This window comes from Herpailurus yagouaroundi, unplaced genomic scaffold (genome assembly GCF_014898765.1).
Source record: "Herpailurus yagouaroundi ecotype Mexico unplaced genomic scaffold, PumYag 209, whole genome shotgun sequence".
Classification (NCBI taxonomy): domain Eukaryota; kingdom Metazoa; phylum Chordata; class Mammalia; order Carnivora; family Felidae; genus Herpailurus; species Herpailurus yagouaroundi.
The window spans coordinates 3863676-3886818 of record NW_024412440.1 but is presented as its reverse complement, the minus strand read 5'-3'; the positions used below and the strand labels follow the sequence as shown (position 1 = coordinate 3886818).

General features: G+C 35.8%; 2 long non-coding RNA genes across 3 annotated transcripts in view; one reads left to right on the top strand and one right to left on the bottom strand.

Annotated features, from left to right (window-relative positions):
- Positions 1-23143, bottom strand: part of LOC121016178 (uncharacterized) — a 366104-nt gene that overhangs the window by 22954 nt on the left and 320007 nt on the right. The gene's annotated exons all lie outside the window — the stretch shown is intronic.
- Positions 1-23143, top strand: part of LOC121016177 (uncharacterized) — a 100653-nt gene that overhangs the window by 787 nt on the left and 76723 nt on the right. For both annotated transcript variants that reach the window (XR_005784144.1, XR_005784143.1), the window contains exon 2: positions 19157-19255. This is a non-coding gene — a long non-coding RNA (uncharacterized LOC121016177). The remainder of the gene's footprint in view (positions 1-19156; positions 19256-23143) is intronic.

Genomic DNA, 23143 nt, shown 5'->3' with positions numbered 1-23143 from the left:
AGGGTGCCTGCATAATGGACAGATTCAGAGGGATCTCAGGGCAGGACCTCAGGTTCACATGGGACCCCTTTGGTTTTATTAAAGGGAAAGGTGGAGAATAAATTGCTGTTCTCATTAGAGGATATTGGATACTTCTTCATTTATGTTCAATATGAGGAATTAATGGTATAAGAATATTTGAATCAGATGTTTTTTGAAGCCAAAAAATAGGACATTTAGAGAATAAAATAAAACACTTGTTCCAGGTACATAGCTCCCCTCAAGCCTTGCTAAGTTTTAGAATCCCAGCAGATTTCCACTGCCACATTGAGGGCACCATCAGCCAGCATGTCTTGGGCCTGCTGACGGGATTAGTAGTCCCTCTGGGCAGCTTCCCTGTGTCCTTTGAAGAAGAAAGAGTTCATACAAGTCTGATGAAACTTATTTTTCTCTTTTTATCCAGTGGTGCTCCTTCTCGGTAGACATGAGGTAATTTCTTATTCAAAACTTTTGTTAAGAGTCCTATACAGAAATCTGAATACACAAGCATCACATTTTTAATTTATTCCTTGTTGACTAGAATCTCAAGCTGCCTCCATTCTACACTGAGTCTGAGTGGAGAAAACTTTGGTCTCTCAACAAACTAAGCAAGAGCAGGAGGAGGAAGAGGAGGAGGAGGAGGAGGAGAAGTAGTTAGCATTCAACTCTCAGTTGAGAGAAAAATGTCCTCAGAACGTCCTGAAGAAATCTGAACCTCCCAATCTCAGCGGTGGGAGATTCATGTTTGACCAGAGGAGGGAGACTTTCCCACAACTTAGACAATGCAAATGTAACACCACAGCCAGCTTGCACTAGAAATTAATTCACCTAGAAAATATTTACTGAGCACTTAGTAGGCCAGAGCACCTGAATAGATAGAGAAGATACAGAAGTGAAGACTAACCAGGGAGAAACAATCAATACAACAAACAAGAAAATACAAGTCAGTGATAATTGCTGGAGGAAAATTAAAATTGGGTGATTTGCTAGGAAAGATTTTTATAATTTTATAATTAGATTGGATGCTCACTCGGGACATCCTAACAGAGGGGGAGGTATGTAAGCTACGAACACAAGAAGAGATCACTCATTTGAAAGTCAAGGATGCAGCTGGTATAAAGACCCTGAGGCAAAGAACTCAACTATAGGAGGAATGGAAACACCAGTGGCTAATCCACTGGGGATGAAGTGAGGGACAGTATAAAATGGGATGATGGAGGAATATGGGAGGGTTTCAAGGATAGGAAGAATCCTGATTCAAGGCATCTGTATTGTGGAGTAGGTCTGGACAGCCAGATCCTGGGATACTGGGCCCTTAGGAGACCTGGCTAAGTGACAGTTACAACAACTTGATTAACAGATCAAGGAATTCTTGTGTTTACTACCTTCTATAAATGTTTTTGCTAAGCCTGCAATTACCCAACAATTCACACTTAATCCCTTTTACAGCTTGAAAACCAAAACCCAGGTTACATGACCTTGTCGAGGCCTCAAAGCAAGTGATTGGCAGAATCAGAATTTGCAATATTTTATGAATTTCCTGGATTTGATTCCTTGGTGAAAATATGGGGAGACCCAAGAAGGGTTTAGGAGACATTTCCTGTTTCCTAGGTTCCTTTTTCTCTTTCTCTCCTCCTACCCCAGGAGTGAGCTCCCATTCCAGATTCCTTGACGCTTTCTTACCTGAGTCTGCTCTGTGTTATGATTTGGTCATCGCACGGATTGAGTTGTAACTCACAGTGAGACATCTGCTCCTTCAAACAATTGCTGGAATGCACCCCAGGGAAATCATCCTCAGAGGGGCAACTCTTTATGAGTTTAGTTTTTGAAATTTGCTCCGTAATCATTAATTTACACATATCAGAAGGAATAGAAACTTTAAATGTAGGTACATTTTCAATATAACCTAAATCTATAACATGTAATATTTTGCATATAAGTATGGTCAAAAAAAAAAAAAAGTAATCAGAATATTTGATTAGAACATCTTAACACCCCCAGTTTACCGGAAAGCCTTTTCGAAGCATAAACTATCCTGCCCATTAGTCCACTTCTCCGGGTCATTACTGCTTTTTCATACTAAACACAAAATGTAGCCTCATAAATGCTACAGGACACACTAAAAGCAAGATTGCAAGTTTAGCACATTAAAGATGGAAAACATTGCAAAGAAACTTTCAAACTGCAAGAGTTTTCTTTAAAACCAAAGCAAGCTTATTAAAGTCAACTCCTACTTATGATGAGACTGTGTAAGAAAAAAATAAATTGCTCTACTTTCCTTCTGAATAGGAAAAACTCATTTTATATAAGGAACATTCCACAGAGTTTTATTTAACCACATGCATTTGACTGAGTGTGTCTGAAGTACTTCAGCACCTCTTGGTATGTCATCATTCTGAACTCATTTAGAATTCAGTGAAACATCACAGAGCATAATATATTCATTTGGTAACCATTTGGATGTCACATTTATTTCCATAGGTGTTCAATTGCAATTTGACGTTACTGGGCACTCAGGGAAAGCGTAGCCTTAATTTCTATAGTTGCCCCACTGTTAGAACCCATCCCTCTGCATCCAAATCAGCGCATTTGCATGTACAATTTATTCTTAATCTGAGTTTTATATTTTAAAGAATCTCTTTTTCCTGATTATCACGTTTAAATGCAAATTGTTTGATACACAGCTAGTCTGTTCCAGCTGTGGAGAAACCTTATAAAGCAAGATACCATAGGTTAGATATAGCAGCAAACTTTATATAAGCTTGTGTTGTTTTCTTTAAAAAAAAAAAAAGTTACATTGTACCTAAATAACATGAGCCTATTTTTGCCATTTTTCCCCCAGCTCAACCCGACCAGGCTGTGTTAAAATATAAATATCCCATAGGAATGGGTCTTAAATTTTGTGAGTTTTGAGGAATGCTATCCTTCACATAGAATGTGACCTCTTCATATTTTAGTGAAAGGAGCTGAGCAATAATGCAAGGGTCAGAAAATGTTTCTGGAAGGGTAAAATGCCTCTGGTCTCTGATTCTCAGAGACTGAGCTGCCAGCACAAGAACTGAAAAGTAGGAATGAGGAGGCTGCGGATGAAAATGCTCTCATTCTAAAGATAGATATTAACAGATATCCAATCAGAATTGCAATTATAATCTGTCAAATTAATTCTACAGGGTCATAGTAAAATATGTGTGTATGAGATTAAAATGTTTCCATTATCTATCAGGTAGCAATATTTTTAAAAATCATAATAATTATGACTTATTGTAAATGACAATGTAAATTTCAATCTACATGAACTAAATTAAAAAATATATGTAAAATATATGCAAGTGTGTGTATGTGTGTGTTTTATGTAGCTAGAGTGGAATTATTTATTATTAGTTATATAGCAATATTATTCTTAATTATAAAATAACCAACTGTAACTAAGATCTAAAATAAAATCTCAAAAATAAAATCTCACACAGCACTTCAGTATAACACTTCTTCAAAGATATTAGATTAAGTTTAAACCCCATTTTAGGGGTACATAGGTGGCTCAATCGGTTAAGTGTCCGGCTAGTGATTTTGGCTCAGGTCATGATCTCATGGTTCATGAGTTAGAGCCCTGCATCTGGCTCTGAGCTGACAGCCCAAAGCCTGCCTAGGGTCCTTTGTCCCCCTCTCTCTTTGCCCCTCCCCCACTCAGTCTCTCTCTCTCTCTCTCTCTCTCTCTCTCTCAAAATAAATAAATTAAAAAAAAAACCATTTTATACAAGACAAAATAGAGGTAGATTTGGAGGGTTGTAATGAGGTAAGCCCATAGTGAATAAGCAAGGGCTGACTCTAGGGGGTCTGGGTGACTCAGTCCTTTGGCCAACCGCTCAGGTCATGATCTCACCGTAGGTGAGATTGGGCTCACTACTGTCGGTGCAGAGCCCACTTTGGATTCTCCGCCCCTCCCTCTCTCTCTCAAAAATAAACATTAAAAATTTTTTTGGGGAAGAAAGGGCTGACTTCTCATATAATTTTCTTTGGTTTTAAATATGTTCAGTTGTCCCCAATTCTCAAAGGCAATATATTTTCTACTGAGAAAACAGAATGAAAGACAGTAAATCATTGCTGAATCAAATTAACTTATTCATGTTTTTGTTGGTTTTGTAAAGGCTGCATCGTGAGTGAATAGATGAAATGCAAACAGAAGGAGGCATTGGTAATTTCGTGGCTCTGGTTTCACATTCTGGCAGAGTCATCGACACATGTGGAAGGGCCCACAGTGCCCTGGTCAACACTTGACCATTCCCCCTGAGGGAACCTCAGCTTTTATTAAGTGACCCTCACCTTAAACCTGAGAAATTCTACTTCCTGAGAATACCAAAAAGGTCTTAACTAAGAAGCAACTGAAGTGGCAAATTGTCCCTTTTTAATAGCTTATCAGTCACATAATATAGAAAACAAATGTATGATCATTTAGACTGCATAATTACACCCGCTGAGACAAAATATTTTTGGAAAGAAGGTTTGATTTAAGAGAAGTGGTAAGAATAGACTCTTAAAGAATCATGGATTCTTGGAGAGTCTGGGTGGCTCAGTTGGTTGAGCGTCTGACTTCAGCTCAGGTCATGATCTCACAGTTCGTGAGTTCGAGCCCCACGTTGGGCCCTGTGCTGACAGCTCAGAGCCTGGAGCCTGTTTCAGATTCTGTGTCTCCCTCGCTCTCTCTGCTCCTCCCCTGCTCACACGCTGTCTCTCTCTCTCAAAAATAAACAAAGATTAAATTTTTTTTTTAAATAAAAAAAAGAATCGTGGATTCTTTTTACGTCTACTATTCCTAACCAAAATGTCTGTTTTACCATATGTTTGCGGATCTAATTTTTAATTCTTTTACACTGTAAATCCACCAAATGGTATACAGTTATCACAAGTTCACATCTTTCAATACATGAAAGAAAATTTTCTGTTTCACATTTTTCAATGAGAGATATTCAGGATTCTGCCATGCAGTTTTTCATTTGGAATTTTTCTTGACAAACAGTACCCAACAGTATTCCTAAGTAACAGAAGAAGAAATACATTTCAGTGAATTTTATGTCATTTGGAATTTGTTATGACATATAAGCATCTCTGAGTAACTAAATAGTAAGCCGACTGTAGAAATAAAAACATTTTTTCTTGTCTTTCAAGGAGGAATTTTATTCTTTGACCTTGAGATGACTGTCATACCATACTAAAACTTCCAACCTTATCAAATATAATGTTATTGGCCTTAGATGCTATTTAAAACCACTAAAACTTCCTTCAGGTGGGGTAGAAGAAACAGCATTTCTAGCAAGCAGATATTAACCCCTTGCCTAATGAGATTAATTTGTTTCTCTGTGGGTTGGAGATATCTACCCAGAACAATTTCTTTTCAGAGGATTGCTGCTTTATCAGAGATGGCAGACAAATATTTAATCACCCCCTCATCTCTTCTCTTTTTTCCTGACCTGCTTCCTAAGAGGGAAGGACTAGTTGCTGAGCAACAGACATCTCTGAACAGCATACAGCTCCCCAGCTCCCTTAGTTGGTAAAATGAAGGCGGATGAAACCTAACTGAGACATGGGCACCAGGAAGGGGTTTTGGCTGAGCCACCTTCCTCAGGCTGTGACAACATTGCAATCAGTCGTGAGTTTGGCAGCCATATACTTTCACAGCTGCGGAATATCAAATGTCTTGTAATAACGGTTACTAAATTAAAGCGAACTAAACGTTTGGGAGCTAAAAAGAATCAGTCTAAGTCAGAACATTGAATATCTCAAAGAAGTGTTGTTTAGTTGCAAGACAATAACTTGTGTGTTCTCATGTGGGCTAGACTGGAAAACAGAGCAACATCTAATTTATACATGTTATGTATTTACTTATTTACCTATGTGTCTATTTATTCATCCATGTCAGGGAGGATATTTTGGTTTGTTAATAAACACATATAACAAATTTCACCCGAATATTATTTATTAGATTTTCCCTGACTTCAATTGTGCTGTCCTGCAATTTATATAATTGATTTTAAATTGAAAGCTCACGTAAGGTTCTAGTAATTAAGATATTTCTTGTTGTTCTCTAAGAACAGGAGAGTAGCCTTGTCTATACTACCCCTAAAATGTATAGAACTTTAGTATTTTTTTTTTTTTTTTGTCATCAGAAGTAAGTTCCCAATTCTTAGTTCTCTGGTAAAGTTGCTACTCCACCCAAACTTTAAAACAAATCAGCAACACTCAATAAACTTGTTTTTGCTTGGTTTCAGCACTTAAATAAGTCAAAGTTTCATTAAAACAAAAAGATTTAGGGGCGCCTGGGTGGCTCAGTCATATGAGCAACTGACTTCGGCTCAGGTCATGATCTCATGGTTCATGGGTTCGAGTGCCGCATCGGGTTCTGTGCTGACAGCTCAGAGCCTGGAGCCTGCTTCAGATTCTGTGTCACCTTCTCTCTCTGCCCCTCCCCACTCACACTCTTGTCTCTCTCTTGCTCTCAAAAATAAATATAAAAAACATTAAAAAAATTTAAAAAAAGGTTTAGTTTCTTTATTGAAAGCAAAAAATATGGTAAGAATCTTGCAAAAGTGCTATATTCAAAGCACCTAAAAAAGTGAAGTCTTTACACACTATTTGCTGAGGCATGAAGCATTTCTCTGAATCACTGGAATCAACACAATAGGAATAGGCACAATAGGCACAATCTTGCCTTCATGGGTCACATAGTCTAGTAAAGCTGATGGGCATTTCTAAAAAATTATCATGTGCTTATTTTTCCTGCATTGTCTGGGTGCTGAGGATACAGCAGTAAAGAAAACAGCCATAATCATAGCTCCCAGGAGCTTACAGTTGCAGCTGGAAAAGACAAACAATAAACAGTCACACTCATATGTCAGATTGGGACCAGTTCCATGGAAGGAAGGAAGGAAGGAAGGAAGGAAGGAAGGAAGGAACCGATGGAGGGAGGGAGAGAAGAAGGTAACAGAGATAGATCACAGTGCAAGTGGAGTGAGGGACAGTATAAGGGTTTGATTTAAAAAGGTAGTTTTCACTGCTGTTGTAATCAAGAGTTTGACTACATTTTTCATGTTTAACCACTGACAGCTTTTTTTTTTTTTCAACATTTATTTATTTTTGGGACAGAGAGAGACAGAGCATGAACGGGGGAGGGGCAGAGAGAGAGGGAGACACAGAATGGGAAACAGGCTCCAGGCTCTGAGCCATCAGCCCAGAGCCTGACGCGGGGCTCGAACTCACGGACCGCGAGATCGTGACCTGGCTGAAGTCGGACGCTTAACCGACTGCGCCACCCAGGCGCCCCAAACCACTGACAGCTTTTAAACCCCATTATCTTTCTCTTTCCTGCTTACCCTACATCTGGGCAACCAGTAAGGAAACCCTGTGCATTCCTTCCCTTAGCACTAGTGGAAAGTTCAAGCGAAGTCCGTTCCTCCCACCCCCTCTTCACCATAAACCCTCACCTCACCGTCTAACTGTCCCCCTGGCCCCCACCCCGCAACAAAGCCATGTGCCTCTCCTTTCCCTCGAGTCATTTTCAGACCACTTTAAGAGAATTCCCTGCTTTCCCCCAAAATCCTCTTTATATAAGTAACACATGTCTTCACATGCTCATAATGTTCATGTGGTACCAACAGTCTCCACATCCAGATCAAGTTTTGGGTGGGGAGGGGATCCCAGCCTCCAAGGGCAACAACAGAGTAGGCACTTAGATATTTCAGTTATTCCACGTTGTAGGAATTTACAACGTTTAGAGAAATGATTTGGTCACTGTACATGAACTAATTGAGTCATTACCTGTTTAGTAGTTACTAGTGTTTTAGTAGCTACCAAATATTAACATTAAAAAAAGACACAGAGAAGTCTAGAATTTCCCCTGAGCACAGCTAGTATGTCCTAAACTCTACCTTCCTGTCTTCACGTTTGTTGTACTACTTTCTTGTAAGTCTCTTAAAGTTTTCATGAAATGAGACTAAATAAGTAGTTTTCCTGGCTTATTCAAACAAAATATCCCTATAGAATACTTGCCCTCATGTCAAGAGATGCCTGAGGAGAGAGAACAAAATCGCAAATATTTATTCCAGATGCAAAACATTCCAGACAAGGGCCCACTGTTCATGTTTTGTTTTTCTCTCCAAACTTTTCTCTTGAATTTTAATTCTTCTGATTACATAAAGAAGAAAGCCTAATGTAGGTGCTAATCTAACTTTAGCCTCTGAGTTCTATAAAGTGTGTGAATCTCACGTTAACAAGGAAGGCACGCTGCCCAATCCACTTCGGAGTCAAGAGTGGTGTTTTGGAGCAGTGGGACTGAAATTCGAGGGAAGATGGGAAGAGCAAGGGAGAGAGAGGATGGTGAGCAGGGGACCCGCAGCAGTAAAGGTTCCAGGAATAGGTGGCAGTTAAATCCACGGGGCCTTCTGAGGCAAAGAGCAAATATTTGAAACCTCCAGTCCTGAATCTAAAAATCAAGGGTATTTCCTGAATACTATCCCATTACATAAAACAAATTGACCTCTTTATCTGTAGAAGCTGTAAAGTGCAGCTGTTTCAATAGGAGACACATGGAGTGAGAGAGTTTGCCCTGAGGTAGGCATTTCATGCATTTTTTAAAGCAAAATCAAAGTCCTAAAATAAGAACTATAATAAGAGAGAAATGTGGCAGGACCACTGGGAATTTCTCATGATCCCTCATGTAATTGAACAGCATGAATACAAAACCAGCTGCATATTAGTTGTCCTGACACGACTGTCTTAGCGCCTTTCAAAACAAAATGAATATTCCCCATTATTACTTTACCTTTTTCTGCCGGTTTTATTCTGATTTAACACTTTCACAGTATTTTTTTCAGGTGTCTTCTCTGTATTCAGAATTTTTCTTAACTTCAAAGCAAGCTCTAAGCATTACAGTGTTCCAAGGAGGTTTCAATATTGAAAACATCCTTGCCCTAAACCATAATTATGTAATATATGATCATTGTAAAAACAGAAATTTGTATTAAAATTGGAATCTCCTGCTTGGCTACACAAGCTAAGCGTGAATTTATTTCTTTTTTCCCCATACTCATGATCGAAAAGGAACCCCCAAATTATATCAATTCCAAGGAGTCTTAAGGGACCTAGAAACAGAATAGGCTTTGGACCTCAGTATAATTGTATTACCTGCAAATAAGAAAAAGTACAAGATTATGAACTTATAATTTCTTTTCTTTTTTTGTTAATTTATAATTTCCTGTGTGAACCGAGATAATATGCTCCTATACATGACCACGTCAAACTCTATTCGCTTTTTTGTCCAAACAGAAAAAGAAGCACAGTAAAAGCGATTAGTTTAATATATGAAATCGTATCAAAGAAAAAACCATATGAAACCTCCCTGTCTCCTTTACCACACTTGTGCACATAGCTGGATGTACAAGACAATTAAAACCTAAATAGGGATGTTGATATTATGGGGAACTGTCCCTGTCTCCACAGTGAGGCCACTAGAATGGTTTTGTCTTATTGCTACCTTTTTTAACTCTGAAAATCCTGACGTGGGCTCTAATGTTTCATAATGCCTTTTCCATTGAATGTTGTGCCTTTCAAGGAAATAATTAGAATTTTCTGTTGAAACTTTAATTCACCACTCTTATTCTGACCCCAAAGAATAATCAATTTTGCTTTCTTTGTTTCATATAAATATTCTCAATGTTGTACATTCTAATTCCTAGGCCATACGATCTCCCAAGAGATTTTAGAGGAGATTTTTTCCTTTTAATGTTGGAGAATAAGATATGAATTTAAAAAAAAAAAAACTAAGGCAAGAATTTTTAGAGCTAAGAGTAGAAATTAACTTTGTGGTAGTTTTCAGTGAGTCTCACCAGTATTTTGATTCTCTTCCCTGAGTACCTCAGTCATCAATAAACACTGACAAAATTCTCATGAAATTAGTCATATCTGTGAAATAATGCATATAAATATAAAACAATGAATGGAGATATAAATATATCTTTTTAAAATTTTTTTAATGTTTACTTATTTTTGAGAGAGAGAGAGAGAGAGAGACAGAGTGTGAGCGGGGAAAGGGCAGAGAGAGAGGGAGACACAGAATTTGAAGCAGTTCCAGACTCAGAGCTGTCAGCACAGAGCCCAACATGGGGTTTGAACTCACAAACTGTGAGATCATGACCTGAGCCAAAGTTGGACACAACCGACTGAGCCACCCAGGCGCCCCGAGATATAAATATATCTTGATAATTATTGCTATGACTTCTACTAGTACTACTATTATGAACCCTCAAATTGTCTAATAATTTACATATCAAACGAATTTGGTTTGTTTGTAGATGACTACCAAATACCACTCCAAAGACAGTCTTTCCTAATGGAAAGCTCCCACAGTGTTTCCACCAGACAAATATATCTACACAGAGGGTCTCCATCGTTATCTCAAGCATGTCTTATACACACTAAATTTGACAACTGCATAAAAGATTATTGCAAATGAGATACACAAAAGGAAGGTGTAGCATCATAGAACACTGCTATATGTGTTCTATATGTATCAAAAAATCATCTATTTGATGAGAATAGACATCAACTAATAAAGTATGCAAAACTCAGCCAATGTGAGTCTATGTCAATAAGTGCTCAAGGACTAAATCTTGCTCCCCATTATCATTTAGTATGCTGAATTGCCATAAATTTCCTTTACCTTGCAATTAGAATGCAATCTACTACTAAGGTGGTTGACGAAGCAGAATGCAGTGTTGTATGGCCATGAACTGTAAGAATATTAAGATCAAGAGTTTTTTCCCCAGAATGCCAAAAATCTCTCAAGTAGAAATTCAGAATGGTATTTTTTTTAATTCTCTTTCTTTTCTTAAGCTAAAGGATTATATAACAACAACAGCAAATCTGAATTTGCCAGAAAATGAATTTTTCACTAGCAGTATATTAATTGGAGGCTGTCACAGTCTATAGACACAGGGCATCCATGATCAAAAGTAGTTGTCTCTCAGGCATGATCACATTCAGCACATAACAGTCATTACATAATTATTTAAAACTAATTTTGGAAATTAAACTAGAAAGGCAACATTACAAGTCATTTTCTTCTGTTCTGATATCTATTGCACTTTAGACAGATATTAATATTACCTACTGTCTTCTTAGTATTTTAGAGTTTCACATTTCTGTTTGAATTTTCTATAATATAAAAATATGCCATCAATAAATGTATTCAACTCTAACAGGTCACACCTATTCACCCTACACTTCAAACTTTTCCATATTGTATATACAAAAAAGAAATGTGATATCTCTAATGGGGTATTTAATTACCTACTCTTTAGTTGGTTATTTTTATACACACACACACACTCACACACACATACACCCCACATAAATACACAAATTAGGATGTCAGAAAAAGCAACATTTTTTAATGTGAAAAACTGAGAGCACTGTTAATACCACAACCATTTCCCAGACCTTTTAGAATTCCTCTAAGACAATTTTGACAGAGATTTTAATCTTAATGACATAAACAAAGCTGCTATTCAATAATTTATTTCATAAAACCAGAAGGAAAGAGAGCAACTGCATGACAGTAAATCACTGCTTGGATCTTAAGTACTACTCACAATAACTAGCCTGGCCATTCTTTATGAGTGCATGATTTCCTTTGAGAGATGCAAATTTTAATTTCACTGGCCTGGCGATCCTATCTTTATAAATCTGCAGATCCCTTGGAAAGATACACATTTTAATCTTAGATGTATGGAGAAGGAAAGCTGTGTACATATTTACTCACACTCTTGAAGACTTGTAAGACCTTTTAGAACATAAGCTCTATTAATTCAAAATTTATGGTAATAACCTGGATAGAGAATGAACTAAAATTCATCTATGTTCAATCTAGAAAGAAAACAATGTTAAATAAAATATCTATGAATAAAATTTCACCAGTTGATGGATTCAATTGTTTTCCAAAACCTTTAAGTATTTACATTTCATATTCAATACATTTCATAAGATGTTTGTAACAATACCAATTCATATGTGAATATCAATTCATATGTGAATATGTGAATATCAGACCTAGAAGTTAATTAATAATCATTCTTAGCTACCATACTAAAGATAATGATGTGAATTTTAGTTGAAATACACATGAAATAATATTCCCTCTGGCTCATTGTTTATAGCACTCATTTCACAATCATGTGCTATCTTAAAAAAAAACAATTTTTATTTCTAACAAAATTTTCTGTTACTTTTTAACTTTTTGGTTTTTTTATTACTTTTTGAGGCAGGAACTAATTTTTTTTTAAATTTTAACAGGAACTAATTTTTGCATATACACTCCACAACACTTACAAAGAACAAATGTTTGATGCGTCTGGGTGGCTCAGTCGATTAAGCAACGGACTCTTGGTTTTTGGCTCAGTTCCTGATCTCTTGGTTCATGGGTTTAAGCCTCTCATGAGGGTCTGTGCCGTTCCTGCTTGGGATTGTCTCTCTCTCTCTTTCTCCTCCCACTCCCCGCTCATGCTCTCTCTCTGAAAGAAAGAAAAAGAACGAAAGAAAGAAAGAAAGAAAGAGAACAAATGCTTATTGATTTAAATTTGTTCCCTTAAATTTTATTAAAATACATAATTATATAATTATAATTTAATTTTTATAATTATCATTTACATAGTTATATTGTTTTGTATCTAAAGGTTTTTTTTTTCCTATACATACCACATATACATGGTTTATCTACATATACAATGACTCACTAAAGTTAGTTTTTTGGTTCATTTTTCTTGTAAAAAACTGGAGTATCTTGACTGTTTAATTTGTAAATGAAAAGTATATAATGACTAAATGGACTCTCATTGAATGCTAACCAGACTGTCATTGCTAACTAAACTCCACTTTAAATGGAAAGATGGTGAGTGTTAAGCTAACAGCCCAGTGCCAGTAAAATTAGGAACCAAACATACCCCTTCCGTTGATCTCACTTCCTGCAACTTTGTATTGGTTGTTCTCCAGTCCAACAATAAGCACCTGAGTTTCTGTTGTTTATGCCTTACACCGGAGCAAATCAACAATGTTGACAATTAAAGTCATTTGCAGCCATATTACATATAAATAAAATAACCAGTCCTTCTAATGTTGGCAATGAACTCTAATTTTTCAGACAAGCACTTAATTGATTACTTCTGCCTTTCTGTATTTCTCAACATGTGTAGCAAAAGGCAACTTCAGGTCTGATAGACAACACCCTCCCCATTTGAACAGTAGTTTCCTAACAGTACTATCAAGCACTGATGATGTCATTTAAAAATGAGCAATTTCTGTTACCTTTTGATCAAGATATTATCTTGGTTTGTTTTATGCAAAATGACCCAAGCCAATAACCACAGTCAGGTCCTGTCTACACAAGAAAAAAACAGGTATAATTTGAGATTCCTCTAAAACCAGATTCTATCTACATCACAATAAAACTAATGAGAAGTAATTTTAATGAAATAATTACAAATTTTCAAAAAGAAAAGAAAATTTAATGGCACCTGGGTGGCTCAGTCAGTTGAGTGCCTGACTCTTGATTTTGGCTCTGGTTAGGGCAGAGCATGGAGTCTGCTTGAGATTTTCTCTTTCCCTGTATCCCTCCCCACCATTCATGTGCTCTTTCTCTAAAACAAACAAAAAAACCCAAAAAACGGAACAACTACAACAACGACCCAAATTTAACAATTATTGATTGTCCACTATGCAGTTGTTATAGAATATGTAAAGGACTATAAAAATTATTGTTTGAACTCAAGAAAAATTAAACAACTTTAAAGTTGGTAGAAAAGCTTGCTAGCAGTAAAAAATTATAAAAGATGTCACAAAATAGCATAAGATTAAATTCAAAAGAGGAAGCATAAGCAATGAGTCAAAAGAGATATTCTTTCATATATGTTCCATAATTAAAATTCATGACCTTAATGTTAGCTGAAAATGATTAATAATAATAAGTCAGGTATTCACATATGAATGGATCCAGAAATGTTTAAAGTTTTCTGAAAACTAAAGTATATATTTATATATAGTTATATACTTTTATAATAAATATTATATAACTTTGTCTTTTATATATATATAAGATGAATAAATAGAATGAATAATTTTTAACAGCATATTTTGTTACTGAGATTATTTAGTTTTTTGTGAACACTGATACTTTTGGTGAGTTTTTTCTGCAGGGTTTAAATCAAATAATTTTTTATTTAATATTTATTTAAATTATTTCTCCTTAAAAAACTTATTTTGTGGGGGCACCTGGGTGGCTCAGTCAGTTGAGCATCCAACTTTGGCTCAAGTCATGATCTCACAGCCCATGGGTTTGAGCCCCGTGTCGGGCTCTGTGCTGACAGCTCAGAGCCTGGAGCCTGCTTCAGATTGTGTGTCTCCCTTTCTCTCTGTCCCTCCCCTCTCTTGCACCCTGTGTCTCTCTCATTCTCAAAAATAAATATTTAAAAAAACCTTATTTTGTGGAACTTAATTCCATTTATTTCAGCATTTTTTTCCAAACAATCCAGACAGGAATTGTTATATTTAGCCTTCTGGTGGATTATACATTTATTTGCATTTTGGGGCACTAAAAGTAACACTGTAGAATATGGTGTTCTCCTTGACAACAAATCACAGATTCTGTAATAAGTTATATGTGAGGGGGTTTTTTTTGACAGAAAAAAAATCTTTAACCCTTTTTGACAAACTTTATTCTCTATGTTAACCCTGGGATTCCTTCAATTCTGTTATTCATTGTAGTAAGTAAAATTTCCCTCTTTTTTTCATTGCTAAAGGTTTAAAATATGTGCATTTATTCTAGCATTTCAAGATTTTTGTAGGAAAAGTTGTTTGTTTCATCCATGTCATTCATGGTTTTGTATATCAAAATTTGATTTCTATTCAGTTTGGGTTTTTTAGACTTCTGAGCCTAAAAGTTGATAACACCTCTGTTTGTTTTATTGCTTTAGCATTTGAAAAGAATTTTTTTTAATTTTTTTTAACATTTATTTATTTTTGAGACAGAGAGAGAGAGAGAGAGAGAGAGAGAGCATTAACAGGGGAGGGTCAGAGAAAGAGGGAGATACAGAATCTGAAATAGGCTCCAGGCTCTGAGCTGTCAGCACAGAGCCCAATGCGGGGACCTGAGCCGAAGTCGGATGCTTAACCGACTGAGCCACCCAGGCGCCCCTGAAAAGAATTTTTCTGAGTAAATGATTTTTTGTTTGTTTTTAAGAATTACACTAGCTCAGGGGCGCCTGGGTGGCGCAGTCGGTTAAGCGTCCGACTTCAGCCAGGTCACGATCTCGCGGTCCGTGAGTTCGATCCCCGCGTCGGGCTCTGGGCTGATGGCTCAGAGCCTGGAGCCTGTTTCCTATTCTGTGTCTCCCTCTCTCTCTGCCCCTCCCCCATTCATGCTCTGTCTCTCTCCCAAAAAATAAATAAACGTTGAAAAAAAAAAAAAAAGAATTACACTAGCTCTATTGGTTGCTGTCACTGTAAATTAATACCTTAGGACACCATCTCTGAATCTACGATGCTTTCCACTGCCAACATCAATAGCTATTAAATATTTAACTACTTTTAAAAATCTGTAGTTTTACCATTTTACCGAACATAAAACGAACCTGACACCTTTCTACTGATGCAAATGTTGGTGTGTCTCTTTCTCATAGAATAACAGTGTCTTTGCCCTTTGTTTTCCAGCTGTGGGCTGTTATCTTAAAAAAAAATAACTATTTATGTTACACCGATATAATATATTAAACCCTAGTTCTTTGTGGAACTCCAAAGTTACTCTTTGGGAATTCAAGTAGATTACTTAAAGTGAGTTCTGCTTTATTTACATAATTAACTTAAATTAGCATGATTTGTCATTGGAGTGAAAAATCACATAATCTATTTTTTCTAATTTGTCTTTTTTTTAACATTCAGGGTTTTTTTTTTTAATTTTTAGTTTATCCACTGTGAAGATGATGCTAAATACTTTCTTATATTGACTTAAATTGATGATAAAATTTGAGATATGTCATTCAGCTTTGTATAAATGCAAATTACACATGTTGTCTTATAAAGCCTGTTTTCTCCTTGGATGGCTTTTCAGAAAGACACCATCCAGATATATTGATTTTCTATTTGGATTTTGTTAGATTGGCTTAAAAGCATCTTGTGAACTGGCCACACCAAGCCAATTTAAAAAATAATTTTGAAAAGAGGCTCCATCTATTACACACAACAAATGTAGATATATTTCAGGTAATTATGGCTCTAGGTCTGTTCTTTCTCAAGAATGCAAACTTTATTCTCATTTCTAATTCCAGTTTTATGTCAGTTATTAACATAATGAAGATTCTTTCTCTCATCTCTAGATTTCTAGATTATTCCTGAACAAAATGACTGATTCAAAGTCTATAATAATATGATGCCTGGGATGACTTTAAACTAGTATACAATCATCTCTCAATTGTGTTTAATTTAAAATTCCACTGTCTCTTTAGATGAAAACGTTCCTTCCAATCTTTTTAAGAGCTTCAAGATTTTTCCATCTAAGCATTTCAGGTTCCTCCAACACAGCCTCTGTAATTAGTGGCTCCAGGCCAGTAAATTCATCCTGCCTGTCAGTGCCTCTGTTTCTGCTAGCTTCAGCCCATGATGTGAAAGTAAATCATTACAACTGGCTTCCCAGACTTGAAACTGAATTTGACAAACAGTCTTTGGGAGTTATATAGGATGAGAATGTGAGATACAGATAGCAATCACACCTGTGTAACCTCATTACACATATTCAGTTCCCACCGACTTCAAAGATAGTCATGGGTATATAAGAAAAAGCAAAATTTGTCACTGGATTCCTAATATGTCTCTAATGGCATACAGAAGGCAACATGCTTCTCATTGAGCACTGGGAGTTCCAGGTTCCAAGTAATGAATATCTTTTATTTGCTATTTAAATTATTCCAAATATATCTCATTTCAAATAGAGATTATTATTCCAAATAGATCTCATTTCAGTCCACAATGCCTCAAGAGTGTAATTTCAAAAGCATAATTATGAGAAATAAAACGTTCATGAATTTATGGTACATTGCGAAAGTTAGAAGTAAAGTCAGCAGAAAATGATGAAACAAACTCAGAAGATATTAGAACAAAGAAAATTAGAGATCTTTTAATACCATGCCTTCATTTTACCTACGAGAAAGCTCAGGTTGCAGGAAGAAAACGAAAGCCTAGGTCAAAGAACTAGTCACTGACTGACCTGGAATAAAAATCAAGTCTTGTGATTTTCATTTTAATGTTTTCCATCTCATATTAGTGATTTTCAGGGGAAACAAACATATAAATTAAACTTTTATAATTTCTAATTTTTACACAAATTTAGGATTTTTTCCCAAGATCGTTATTTTATCAAAATGTTTTCCTTCTTTACAATTATAAATTCCAAATGATTGGCATGTTAATGTGGATTTTGAAGTCCAAGTTAATTACTTTGAAAAAGTAACCCTATTAATATGTTTATTAGTTTACTAAAAGTTACTGCAATGATCACTTTATAAGTCCTGTTTAGAATATTTTTAGCCTCCTCTTGTTCTTTCAGAGTCGCTTTTAAAATTCAAAAAATTACAGGCAGAAATGCGCTTCACTTGCAAAAGAATGATAAGCTCGGCCGTATGTTCCCCTCAAGCTTCCTTGTCATGGTCTCCTCAAGTGTGCTATAGCCAGAAGACACTGGGGCAGTGTAGCCTTTGGTCTCTAATTAGTTTCATGCCTATCATTCCAGCATTCAAATACAAATGAATTTTCAAACTTCTTTTAAAACTGAAGACACTGATTGACTTTTGGCTGTTGCTTAAAAAAAACATCCTGAGGAAATGCATCCTTTTTACCTGCACATTCCTGACCTCATAAAAGAACGAGTACTCACAATGGCTTGCAGGTATTATTTATTACTTTTAAGGAGAATAGAGCATCTTGAAAATGCACACACCCCCATAATATCAGTACTTCCAGTGATATAAAATGAAATGAATGAACGAATAAAAAACAAAATATCACAAATGTATTTTCCTTGTCTTCTCATATAAATTAAGACGGGATAACAAAAGTCTCATAATAAATTCAAATAATTAAAAATCAGTGTTAAAAAATGTGGATGCTATAGAGAGGGCTACTTCTAGAAATGCAAGGATTATTTCAGATCAGCATCTGTAAGGATTCATTGATTAATTTCGCCTATGACTACATCAATACAAATGGGTTTTATGGCACCTGATATATTTATTTTCACTCTTTTGCAATTGAAACTCCTACTTCTAATAACAGTTGAAAACTTGGTAGCCACAATGTTTGGATTCCAGAAGCAGAAAAAAATGGTGACTTCATATCTCAAAGAGTCACAGATTTGTCTTAATTTGGAAACTGGAGCTAAATAATTTATGAAATGTGAAGGAGTAGTATCATGTCAATGACACTGCTTCAGATGATCTTTCCTAAGCAGCTATTGATAATTTACATGTAAAAGGCCAAAAGCTAGGCGCTTTCTTTAATATCCTCTTTGCTCTTTACAGCAACTGTATGAATAGAGGTTAGTTATACCTATTTTATAGTTTATTTTATTAAAAAAAAAAACAACCTTAGAGCCCGTGGGATTAACTAACATGACCAAGGTAACACAACTAGTGAGAGTAGAGGTATTTTTTTCAAACAAAATTGTCTATTATTTATTTATTCTTCAGCAAAGATTAAATAGAGTATGTTGGAAATTCAGTCATGAATTCAATCTTTCAAAAACTATAATTTTTATTGTTCTATAACTGAATGGGATTTGATCTACAATATATATATTTTTAAGCAGAAGAATTTATCTTCCCAATTCAAAGTAACACAGAAGTTTCCAATATAAAATGGAATCAAATCAAGTTGTCTCTCTCTCTCTCTCTCTCTCCGTTTCCCTTTCCAGTCTTCCTTTCCTGGCACTTTCTTTTCCTTTCCTTGAAGTAACATAAATTCCAAGTGGACTTATTTTCCTGGAACTGAGGCAAGGACATCTTAGCCATGTAATGTCATGTCCCCTGAGTCTAACTGATCCTTCTTTGCCTAGGTATTATCTTCTGTTTCTGTTGCATCTGTTCTGGATGTCTCTGATGCACCATGACTTCCAGTTAACTGATCCATAGTCTACATATCCATTCTTCCAATGGTAAGGCCCTCACTCACATCTATTTCCTACCTTTCTTGTAGACAGAGTAAATTTATAAATCTCAACATGCTTGGCCTGGATGTGCAGAACTCTATAATATTGCTATGGTTCAAGCTAGTCCAAAAAGTATCTCAAGCAACCATTGATAACCTGAGACATTTACCATCTTGCTTATCTGTGTCCTGAGACTCATAAGTCATGGCATGTTCAGCTCTGAGATACCTCCAAACTTATCTGGTGTCTCCAGAGACATTTATTCTCCCTAGACTCAGCTAAAAGCATATAGCAAAGACTAAATCTCTTTCCAAAGACCCAGCAACCACTAAACAGAATGCACTTTTCCTCCAGTCTCTTTCCTGCCTTGTAGTTGAACCCATCTCCAAAAATGGCTCCTGGGGAGAAATCATAAAGCAGGTTGTCTGCAATCCATAATCTCCCTGGTTGCAGGAGGAGGGAGATAGGGGAGACACCCTGAGAAACTAAGAAGTTCCTTTAGCCAAATCTCCTTGTAATCATGCTGATGACAGTTCTGGTACACAAACTAACGATATTCACTCTCAAGAGAGTCCATATCTGTGAAAATATTTTAGCATGCTATACTTGATTTGTCTAGGAATGTTTGTACTAAACAAACATGGAGTCTATGAATTTATAGCACATGTCTCTCTGGAAAATGTCAGATAAACTATGCAACCATCTGGGAACGTGACAATGTATCATAGCAAAATGGTCCTCTTCTGTGTCATTTATGTAACCACGAATATTACACAGAGTCCCATACAGTAATCTGAGCCAGAGCACATCCTGACTGACAAGAAGTCACCCAGGCAACTACATTGAAGGTTCTGGTCTCTCACTTTCACCTATGCTTCATGATTACTTATCTTCCTGAAATTATTGGTAAAGTTTGCTATTAGGTAAGATTTCTTATTTGAGTGAGTCTGATTTGACAGTACAGTCCTTTGTGTTATCTCAATCCATTACCATCTTCTCTCACTGGTATAAACCCTAGGTTCTGAGTCATCCAGATCTGGTCTTTGGTATTTTTAAATAAGATTATAGATTTCACTAAAATGCTTTTCTCTTTAAAACACCTCAGTCTTACAATTAAAAGTAGGAATATCTGTGACTATTGTATGCTTGAGGCCGTGGACATAAAAGACCCTTATTGATTCTTGAGTGATGACTACAACAGTAAGGATAATGAGAATATTGAAAATACATAATCCAATATTAAGATATGAACTACTGCTTTTATTTGAGATGTTTACTATGGCAGCACCACAACATCATCTTTGGTACATTACAGTCACAATTTTGTTACTCCTGAAATCTTTTTTTCAACGTTTTGTTTTTTGTTTTTTGTTTTTTAATTTTTGGGACAGATAGAGACAGAGCATGAACAGGGGAGGGGCAGAGAGAGAGGGAGACACAGAATCGGAAACAGGCTCCAGGCTCTGAGCCATCAGCCCAGAGCCTGACGCGGGGCTCGAACTCACGGACCGTGAGATCCTGACCTGGCTGAAGTCGGACGCTTAACCGACTGCGCCACCCAGGCACCCCTCTCCTGAAATCTTAAATGAAATGAGTAATTAACTATTTTAGCTAGATGCCAAGGAATTATTAATAAAAATTATATTGATAATTTTTGTTAATAATAGTGTGAATAGTTTGATAAATTCCTATGTCATCTTATTTTTTCAAGTATTGTTTAAAAACAAACACAAAGGATTAGCAACCTCTGCAATTGTGCCTCTGATACGTACAGACAGATTGAGCAAAATATTCAATTATAACAATCAAATTGTGAGAATTGAATTTGTTGAACTCTTATTAAAAAGATTCTAAAACACTTTATCAGATATTATTTGAGTACCAGGAAAGCCACGTGCACAAATATATTGCTAAATATGCCACAAAATGATTGACTATTTTATAAACAAAATATGTCATATTCAGTGATTAAAGTCCAACAAATGTAAGATTCTAAGGTTTACATAGGACAAAATTTAATACAAAAAACTCCTTAGTGGGGCGCCTGGGTGGCTCAGTCGGTTAAGCGTCCGATTTTGGCTCAGGTCAGATCTCGCAGTATGTGAGTTCGAGCCCCGAGTCAGGCTCTGTGCTGACTGCTCAGAGCCTGGAGCCTGTTTCCGATTCTGTGTCTCCCTCTCTCTCTGCCCCTCCCCCATTCATGCTCTGTCTCTCTCTGTCTCAAAAATAAATAAACGTTAAAAAAAAAATTAAACTCCTTAGTAATCTACACAAATTAGGTACTTGCCTTACGATATAAATAATATTTTCAACTATAACTGAAATTAACTATAAATGAATAAAAAACATTATTATTACAGAAGAAAAAGACAAAACATTCTGAGTTTTCCAAATGAATCTACTATTATGGACCAAACTATACGCCACTATACATAAGAATTAAATTATTTTCCTATTAAAATTAAGTATATTTCAACTGATAACTATTAGTTTATTTTTAATGTGTCTTTTTGGTATTTTTATCAGTGATATAAAAGAACTAAAAAAATTTTATGAGTATGGAAAGAGAAAAATACAAATAATTTATTTTAAGGTAAGAGTTAATGAAAATAGTTACTATTATTTTCTATGATTGAAAATTTTTCCAATTTAAAACTTAGAATTTCTGTGAATTCAGTTCTGCAAATATGCATTGCTTATGAAAAATGGAATTTTTATTACTAGAAGAAAATTTCAGAATATAAAATTTTAAAATCTAGAGCTTTCTACGGGACCTTGAGGAGACGTATTATGATAGTGTTTCCTAAGGCAATATATTTTAGGAAGTAAAAGTGACAGTGTGGCTCTTGGGCAAATCTATACATTTAAATGAAAACTGCATTGATGGTGTGTCTATACAAAACATTTTTTGTACCAATGATATGTTATTATATGGTGCCAAGTGGACTTTGTATAATATTTATCTTCATGACTCAGATCTAACTATAAAGAACCAAACCAGCAACTGCTCAAATTTACGTTACTTTGCGTCATATTATTAGAGAACACAAAGTACTCCAAGCACCATTTAGACAAGATACTTCACTAGATAGAACCTGTTCTGCTTTTAAGGTAGAGCTGCCCAGGCAAAAACCTCCTCAAGTGAAATAATAACCCAAATGTGTGTGTTACTAGAATGATGTTTTGTGTAAATATATCACACAGTGTAGTGTACAATTTAGAATAACTTCAATATAGTGTTATCTGTCACAATATGGCATATATTAGGCTTTTGGCTCTTTTTTTAATGTTTACTTATTTTTGAAGGAGGAGAGAGAGACAGAGAGAAAGAAAGAATCTGAAGCAGGCTCCAAGCTCTGAGCTGTCAGCACAGAGGCCTGTATGGGGCTCAAACCCACGAACCGTGAGATCGTGACCTGAGCCGAAGTCAGATACTTAACCAACTGAGCCACTCAGGCGCCCCTAGGCTTTTGGCTCTTTTAAACGTGATCTTATTTACCAAGAATTTTTATATTGTATATATGACTATAAAAAAAAAACACACAGAAAAGTTTCTATTCTTTATTACAGTTGGTTACACAGTCCAAATGCATGCAGCATCCTTTGGCTATAGTATGGAAAAACGAACTTACAGCTATTAATACAAAAAATGAAAAGAAAACACTGCTGCAAATTAAAAAGAAAAGTGATTTCTGGATAAAATAATGACAATTCCAAAAGAAAAAAATGTGTTTTCCAGTCTGTGGGTATCCCTACATGGAAAAGTTTTCTGTGTATTAGGCAGCAAATAAGCCTTTTTCCCTGATGAATCTTTGTCAGTTTACTGTCAGAACAGAATGGGGCAAATTAGTTTGAATTAACCATTTAGACCACATATGCACAATGCCTAATAGT